The sequence below is a fragment of the Xyrauchen texanus genome, chromosome 28 (genome assembly GCF_025860055.1).
Source record: "Xyrauchen texanus isolate HMW12.3.18 chromosome 28, RBS_HiC_50CHRs, whole genome shotgun sequence".
In the NCBI taxonomy this organism is placed as follows: domain Eukaryota; kingdom Metazoa; phylum Chordata; class Actinopteri; order Cypriniformes; family Catostomidae; genus Xyrauchen; species Xyrauchen texanus.
Window position 1 is genome coordinate 39,095,471 of NC_068303.1, and position 8,955 is coordinate 39,104,425.

Consider the following 8,955-nt stretch of genomic DNA (forward strand, 5'->3'; position numbering starts at 1 on the left):
CTGAAAAAACTCAATTTAGCATATGATATGTATTTTTCAGACCATTAAATAAAATTGAACAGTTCATTCTTAGAATTAAACTGTATAGGGCCTTCAAAATGATGATACCAAAATAACATTTTGTTAAGAACCAGAATTTAAAAGGATATTAAGATGTCTTTAATATTTCTTGGAATACAATGCAACAAAAATTGCTAAAGTCAACAGATTTTACTAATAGATCTACAAATCTCTGTGTAAAAATAAAATAACGATGCTGCCATTTCTCTAAAGGCAGTTGTGGCCTAATGGTTAGAGTCAGACTTGTAACTCAAAGGTCTCAATACAGACAGGAAACAACTGAGGTGCCCTTGCGCTTTACCCCCGAGCTCTCCCACTGTCCAAGGTTTGCGTGTTCACTACTGCTAATGTGTAAACTAACTTAGATGGGTTAAGTGCAGAGGCCAAATTCCGAGTACTTGGCCTTCACTGTCACTAAAGTCAAATTTTTTGTAATTTTGGCTTCATCTCAGATGAAAATAGTACAAGAAATTACTTGTCACAGACAAAGTTGACATTTTTATGGACGATCTTATAGTTGAACACCTCCAGAGGGACAACGCAAAAAGAGTCGCAATTCAGGTAAAGACTTTTATGTGTTTGTTATTTTTGCCTTGGGCAATTTTTGTATTTGTATTATTCTAAATATTTTTTAAGAAAACTAAATCATGTTGTGATGATTCATAAACCTTTTTAAACAAGACTATGAGTAATTTTTCCTTATTAATACTAAATTAATTTTAGTAATCAAATAGTAATATTAGCAGACGCCCCTAGAAACCGAACCTAGAACTGAACTGGTTAGATGCTCCGCTGGCGACCTTGGATTGACGTCTTGCATCTTTAATCTAAAGGTAAGGGCATATTTGATTACAGTGGATTATGAAAATGTTTTAAAAGGATCTAGGTATTACAGTGGAATAGAAATACAACACTTCCCCAAAAGACCATAAAACAGTTGCAGCTCATAATGAATAAAACCCTTAAATAAAACCTTTAACCAATTGTGAATTGTTTGGTTACAAAACTGAAACTGTGCACTACACAGAGGACAATTAAGTGATTGAAGTGAGTGAACAATGTTTGTTTTATTTATCAATTTGTAAACTCTGTTTTTAATTTTAAAGCATGTTTCTATTTCAGATGATGTTATAGTTTTCCCAAAGGAGAATACAAATGTATCAGAACCTCTTCCACCCAAATGTAAGTTGTTGACATGTAACATGATTGACACATTAACCAACATATGAGATGTCCAATCCATTTTAATTTGTATTTACAGATCAGCCATTCTCCAATATTCATCCTCTTGACAAGGGTTCAGTAAAATATACAAATGTGTTTTTAAGTATAAAGACATTTGAAAAAAAAATCTCTCTTTGCCCTCTCAGGCAACAGAGAAATTTCTGTCTGTTTAATTCTACTAGGAATGTTAAGTCTATTTGGATTTTATATTTGCAGCAAAAGCATCACTGCCAGAGTCCGGACAATCAAGTGCGTCACAACCCCTTCAAGGTATACATTTTATCATATATTATTGTAATTATTAACCATTCTATTAAGAGTGATTTATTATTAAACTTTGAAAAGTATATTTTGATGTCATCACACAGCTGCCTCACAGCTCCTCTTAGAAGAGCCCCAGTGTTCTTCTGAAGCAGCAACAAAGAGTAAGTCATGTTTTCATTTTTCACACTAAAACAATACTGTATTTTCAAGGACCAATCTGCAATATTGCTTTACAGACTATCGCACAAAAGTATTGCAAAAACTGCAAGAGATTGCAGAAAACCAGCAAGACATCCTGGCCTTGCAAAGAAGTCTACTGGCTGCTGTGGCTGTGACAGTGACAGAGGAAGGGGAGGATGTCCTGGAAAATGGACCATGCCAGACTGTGGAAGAACTACTAAATCTTTCCACAGAACTGGGCACTAAAGAAAAAAGGACCAAGCTGGTAATACATTTGCAAGACACTTAAATGTACACCTATCTCTACCGGAAAGAAGATAATTATTTTGCAAAACTGTGTGTTCTGTGTGGCAGCTTTACAACTATTGGGTTATTCACAAAAACGCACTTAGCACGATCGCACACAGCTGTGTTTTAAGGGCTGTAAGAGTCGCTGTCCATTTATAAATATGTCCAGTAATTTTTAAATCTTTGTACTTTGCTAATATCCTTCAAACCACTTGGTCTACCCATTTGTCTCTCTCTCTGTCTCTCTCAGTCTCTCTCTCTCTCTCTCTCTCTCTCTCTCTCTCTCTCTCTCTCTCTCTCTGTCTCTCTCTCTCACTCTCTCTGTCTCTCTTTGTCTCTCTCTCTGTCTCTCTCTGTCTCTGAGCTGTAGTCTTGCGCTGAAGTCTCGCTCCTCCCACCTGGACACTATTTACCAATCCCGGCTACAACTGAGTTCCCACGTGAGTCCAGGTGGGAGGAGCGAGACTTCAGCGCGAGACTACAGCTTGCCGTCTAAAACACTATTTAGGTGAATTTAAACCATGGCTAAGTTGCTAAACGCAACTCGTTCACAGGTAAGGCCCCTGTTCATGTTGGACAGACATTTTAATTGCATTTTGTGTCTGTTAAGAGGCACAAAAACGCTCTTTATGTTATGCCCCCATAGCTGCCGTTTTAGCTGAGTGGGAGCTCTGGGCATTCGCTGTCGCAGCTCCGCATCGCAAGCACCAATCCGGTTCGTTTTTTTTTCTATAGACAGTACTCACAAAGGTCTAATGATCAAGATTAACTTAAAAATTGCCCGGAGTTCTCCTTTAAGAGCCAAGTAAAAACTATAATTGCAATAAATATGTTTCACAAGAAAATGTAGTATTTGATCAGGTGTTGTTGCAAATTAATAACAAATATTAAACATTTAAATGTGAGTTCGCTCTCTTTCTCTCTCACTTTCTCTCTCTAAAAATGTTTAACACATCGACAACACATCGACATTGGCTTCAACATTTCCTTTCAAACAAACAAAATCTTTCAGCTGTTATCATAATGGCATTATTCTAAATAACAGTGTTATATATTATGACTCTTTGTGTTTGTTTGTTTGTTTTTTTGTTTTTTTAACAGATGAACTACCTTCGATCCCTGGGAGGAACAAACCCAGGGCAGCCGTGCGCAAAATGTTGCGCAAGGTTGCATCAAACCCAGTATTGAGTAACTTCAGTTTGAAGGGAAAAAAAGGCAAACTAGCCTTTAAAGACTTGACCATCTGTGATTTAATTATAGGCAAGTTTTTTTTCAACTGGCTATCAATCAATGTAGAGTTGTTAAAAGCAGCAGTTTTGTATTTTGCACTTTGGAATAAAATGTGTATAGTTCTGGTCGCAAAATACAGTATTTAAAATAATATACCTCAAATCTAACTCAAATTTGCGCATCATCAACCTTGTATATTCTAGGAGCAACGCAGAATGCATGTTCAAGTCGTTAAAGGCAACTGACGTGGAAGACCTTATTTCAATGGTTTTAAAATTTGCCCCACACAGGCATTTAAAATGGTAAGCAATAATGTCAGTTTTGTTTTGAGATGATCAATAGTAGGCCTAAGTAATTACAACGTCATCTAGTGATGAGATGTTAAAGAGTTGGTGGTAGGCGACACGTATACCATCGTATTGTCAATTGTATAGGCTCTTTACTACTCAGTACTCTCAATGTGACATTTAATTTATATCTGTACAACTCAAATTTTAATTTCGTAAGTATCAGTACTACCTGACTTAATGAATTTTTGCAGTGCATAATATTATAACCAGTCCACAAGACATTGACAAAACTGCAATGGACGAAATATAGCCTATTACACATGTTTATATAATTTCTATCTGACTCATGTATACGTTTTGTTTCTTTGTTTTTGATTTGCAGATGATGGTGAAGAGAAGATTTTTGTTTTTTACATTTCATTATATGTGTGTGTAAATATCTTGTTTAAACTAAAATGTGTATATAGGTTTTCATGATATGATAATAGTTAGTATATGATAATATATGTCCTATTTACATTTATTAAATTATTACAGGCTAATCTCTTTAGTTTTAGAATATTAATGTTCATGGTTATTACGTTGCAATACAATTTTGTAATATATGTTGTTTAAAATAAATGTTCATGGCTTTTTATATGTAAATACATTTTGTGCATACATTCAATTTATTGTAATATTATATTCATATGATTCTTATGTTTTTTTTTTTTTTTTAATAAAATTACTATTCAGGTCAATCTGAAAAATAAACAATGTCAGTTTCTCATGATATATTTGATAACAATTAGTATATGATAATATATGTCCTATTTACATTTATTAAATTATTACAGGCTAATCTCTTTAGTTTTAGAATATTAATGTTCATGGTTATTAGTGTTGCAATGCAATTTTGTAATATATGTTGTTTAAAATATATGTTCATGGCTTTTATATATATATATATATATATATATATATATATATATATATATATATATATATACATTTTGTGCATACATTAAATTTATTGTAATAATATTATATTCATACGATTATTATGCTTTTGAACAATAAACAACGTAGAAGATGTTGTTTGTAGACTTATTTGTGTACAGGCATATCAGGATGTAGAGGTTAGGAGAAACGTTCCGGGAACCTTTAGGGAACCTTCCGGGAACGTTCCGGGAACGGTCCCGGAACGTTCCTCTAACCTAAAGGGAACGTTCTATTAACGTAAAGAAAACTTTCCTAGCTAACCAACAGGGAACGTTCTGGGAACCTGAAAGTAACGTTCTGGGAAAGTTCTGGGAACCAAAAATTGTTAACTGGGTCTGTTATACAGTGGACCCAGTGTTATACAGAATGCCCAGTTCGCCCGTGCCTAAAACCGCTACTGCTGGAAAGTGCTACAGTAATAAAAGAAGATTTCATTAATTATGTAGGCTATTTAGCTTATGTAAATAACTTTAACTTTTTTTACATTTAATAACTGTATCTAAAATTAATAAGGAATAATACATAATAAATAAATACTAATACAACAGGCAGGAAAAATAGACATTTATAATTAAAAAAAATTGTCATTAACAGTTCCATACTCAAATTAACACAAACAGCACATGAAAACACAGAATCAACTTTTATCAATATATGCCCCAATATAGGCACCACTCATGAAATGAGGGCAGACCAGCCAACTTCCATCGCCTAAGAATTACACTCATCACTGGTAAGGACCCAGTTTTTAATATGCATGTTCCTTATGTTAATATCCGCCCCATCACCCAAAATACAAAGTCTGGGGCAAAATAAAATCTGAGCACTCAAGACCTCACAGAGAGCAGGTAGGAGTGTCTTTAAGGCCAAGACTACACAATCTAGAGGGAGTCCAATAAAAATTATGCAGAATCTATTTTTTTTTTGTTATTGACATTTTTATTGATTCCATCTACAAAAAACAATAAACACAACAGAAAATATGGAATCAGTTATATAAATCAAACCCCTCCCCCCAAACACCCTCCCCCCAACCGACACAAACGTGCATTACAGTGGTCACTTACATTTATAACAAAACATTTTAAACTAACCAAAAAAATATACTTTCAAAAAACAAGAGTGCACATACACATCAAACAAAAAATTCAAATTCAAAAATCCCTCTCCACTTCCCCTCCCCGAGAACCCTCCAAAAAATCTGAATATCAACCCCACTTCCTATTAATCAAATCCCACTTTCAGAACATGGCAAATAAGTCAAAATTCTCAGACTCTGGAGACATTAAAAGACATTTACGTGTTAAAGCTGAGGCCTGCGGACAGGGGACTCGATTTAGAAAGTGCGGTGGGAGAACAATTTTAGCATCAACTGTACAACATCTCGGTGATGCTGATGAAGGTTGTTGCTGGCTTGCAGGATCTCGCTGCTTAATTCATCGATTGATTACGTAGATGGAAACAACATTTTCTGAGATGATCACAAGAGTGGCAGATGTTAAGAAATGGATTGATTATCTGAAGTCATCAGAAAGGGAATTATCCACTAATCTGCCTGCGACCAAAACAGACATTTTGGAAAAACTGGAATATTTTGAAAATATGAGCCGAAGGAATAACATATGATTTGTTGAAATTCCTGAGCATGAAGAAGACAGAGATATGGTGAAATTCCTTGATGAGCTCTTCCCAAGTCTGCTCGACATAACAGGCCATAAACTGGAAATTGAGCAAGCTCACAATGTCCTGGCTCGCAGATCTGCTGAGGGAGACAGGCCAGATCAATTTTGGCCAAATTTCTGAGATCATCCAATAAATATCTCATGTTGCGCCAGGCGAGGAGCAAAGGTAAGCGTTCTTGGAAGAATCACAATATTTTCTTGCTACCGGACTTTGCAAATTTGACAAGAGAAACAAGATCGTTCAAGGAATGTCAGAAAATCTTACATCAATGGAAGATCGCTTTTGCACTGATGTTTCCAGCCTAACTGAGAATAAACACCAAGGACAGCAACAAAGTATTATCATGTCCCAAACTGGCACTCTCCTCCATAAATACATTGTAGTGAATAAGCCATTTGATGTTTCTTGTATTAGTGGACTAACTCGCTGTTCATTGACTCGATTGTCTGAGGAAGCTGGGCGCCATTTTTGTTACTTTTGTGTTGGCTCCGCCTAGTGGCTGGAATTTGTTTTGTGGAATGACACTTCCTTCAAGGAACTTTTGCATTGATGGAAGATTGTTCCCCTTCTGTCATTCACTCGACATTGTGTCGTTTGTATTGACACAAGGGCTCTCTTCTGAGAGCCTTGCGTACATCTGAACTTGAGAAAAGGCCAATGTCAAGTTGGCAGACAGAATTTGCATGCCCTGCCCCTGGACATATCAGACTATGGAGCCAAGCGGTTGTGCAACAGCAAAGCTGAGTTCACTGTTGACTGCGAAGCCTACAGCGCCACTGGACAGGCTGCCTCCGCCCTGCATGCCGTGGCTCTCCTGCAAGTTCACCAAGCCAAGGCACTTAAAGATCTGCACCTGGGTAGTCCCGATCCCGATGTGCTGCAGGAACTGCGGCCCTGCATCCAGCCTAATTCGCTATGAGGGTCACATCGCAAGCACTCTGGCGGGCGATGGCCACCATCGTGGTCCAGGAACACCATTTGTGGCTGAATTGGTTGAGAAACAAATTATAACCTGCGTTTGCATTAGATTGGTTCGCAGCGGTAGACCTGAAGGACGCATAATTCATGTCTCCATTCTGCCTCGGCGTCGACCCTCCCTACGGCTTGCGTCCGACGGCCAGGCGTATGTCCCCTCATGTCGCAGAGGCAGCCCTTGCTCAGCTACGTGAAGTGGGCATCCACATACTCGATTACCTCAATGACTGGCTCATCCTAGCACACTCTCAAGTTTATTTGCACCCACAGCTGAGGTGCTCACACACCTAAGCTGTTTGGGGCTTCAGGTCAACTGGGAAAAAAGCAAGCTCTCACTGATTCCGAGCATATCTTTTCCCGGCTTGGAGTTAGACTAAGTCTCAATTTCAGCGCGCCTCACAACTGATCGCACACAGTCAGTGCTCAGATATCTCGCTCGCTTCAAGCCAGGCACAGCGGTTCCTTTCAAACAGTTCTAGAGGCTCCTGGGGCATATGGCGTCCTCTGCCGCGGTCACGCCACTTGGGTCGATGAATATGAGACCGCTTCAGCACTGGCTTCAGACTCGAGTCCCGAGACGGGCATGGCGCTGCTTCACATACCATGTGTTAATCACCCCTTCCTGCCATCAGACTTTCAACCCTTGGACAGACCTCTGTTTTCTGCAGACAGGAGTCCCCCTACAGCAGGTGTCCAGATGTGTCGTGGTCACCATAGACGCCTCTCACTAGTAATGTATTTTCCACGATACAGTCCCCCTGCTGGCAGCACCCGCGTCTCCACTGAGCAGTCCTTGCTGCCCTTGGTCACCGTGTCTGTAGCAACTCCTCCCTTGTCAGGCAGGATCTACAACCGCACCATGTCCACGGGTGGCTTGACAACCCCTGTGTGTATTAGCCACAAGTTACCTCCCCCCAGTCTGGGCAGGTTGTGGTCTCCCCCTGAAAGAATAGAAATGGAAATGGACGCCTTCCCCTCCCCTTAAGATAGCCCGCTTTTTAACTCTATGATGAGAAACATAGAGAGAGAAAAGGCGTGGCTGGCTGGCAGGCTCCCATACAAGTCATGTCGCCTGTTCCCGTACGGGTGCTGGGAACCTAAAAGCAGTATATGACACCTTTCATTGGGGCGTTGGGGAGGGTTACATGCAGCCGACCCAGCTGCTTCTAGCACACAGCAGCCTGTTTGCAAGGCTACCTACCTGGCTCGGCAGTCACGTAACATGGATAGTGCATGGCGTTTTGAAGTGGGACCCCTTGTGTCACTACAATCGACACAACACGTCGAGTGAGTAACAGAAGGGGAACGTCAAGGTTACTGTTGTGACCTCCGTTCCCCGATGAAAGGAACGAGATGTTGTGTTCCCCTTGCCACGTCACTATCCCTACCGCTGTAATGCGCCGTAACCTTATTCTCGGCTCCTCAGTGAAAACCTGTCTGACATTTGCTCGCTTGCTCGGCTTTATACCCGTATGTCCAGGGGCGGGGCATGCAAATTCTGTCTGCCAACTTTACATTGGTCTTTTCTCAAGTTCAGATGTTTACAAGGCTCTCAGAAGAGACCACAATCGACACAACGTCTCGTTCCTTCCATCAGGGAACAGAGGGAACAACAGTAACCATGACATGCTTACTCTGAAGTTCCTGGCCAGATTGAGAATGGACACTATGGATGACCGCAAAATATCTACATGCTCACACAAAGGATGTCTTTTATATAGTCGACGGGCTGAGTAAGTCATGGTGTATTTCTTAATTTTTTTTGCGTGACCTCCAAGTA

General features: G+C 39.4%; 1 long non-coding RNA gene across 4 annotated transcripts; it reads left to right on the plus strand.

The window, feature by feature from the left end:
• The first annotated feature begins 386 nt into the window (after nt 1-386).
• On the plus strand, nt 387-3,267 carry LOC127621634 (uncharacterized). Of its 4 annotated transcripts, none has more exons than XR_007967883.1 (8): nt 387-621; nt 817-893; nt 1,183-1,242; nt 1,322-1,357; nt 1,501-1,554; nt 1,653-1,709; nt 1,785-2,570; nt 3,118-3,267. It is a non-coding gene; the product is annotated as an uncharacterized LOC127621634 (long non-coding RNA). The 4 variants fall into 4 exon arrangements; XR_007967884.1 differs by having other exon boundaries at nt 1,785-1,993; XR_007967882.1 differs by having other exon boundaries at nt 807-893; nt 1,785-3,267.
• Nucleotides 3,268-8,955: the final 5,688 nt, after the last annotated feature.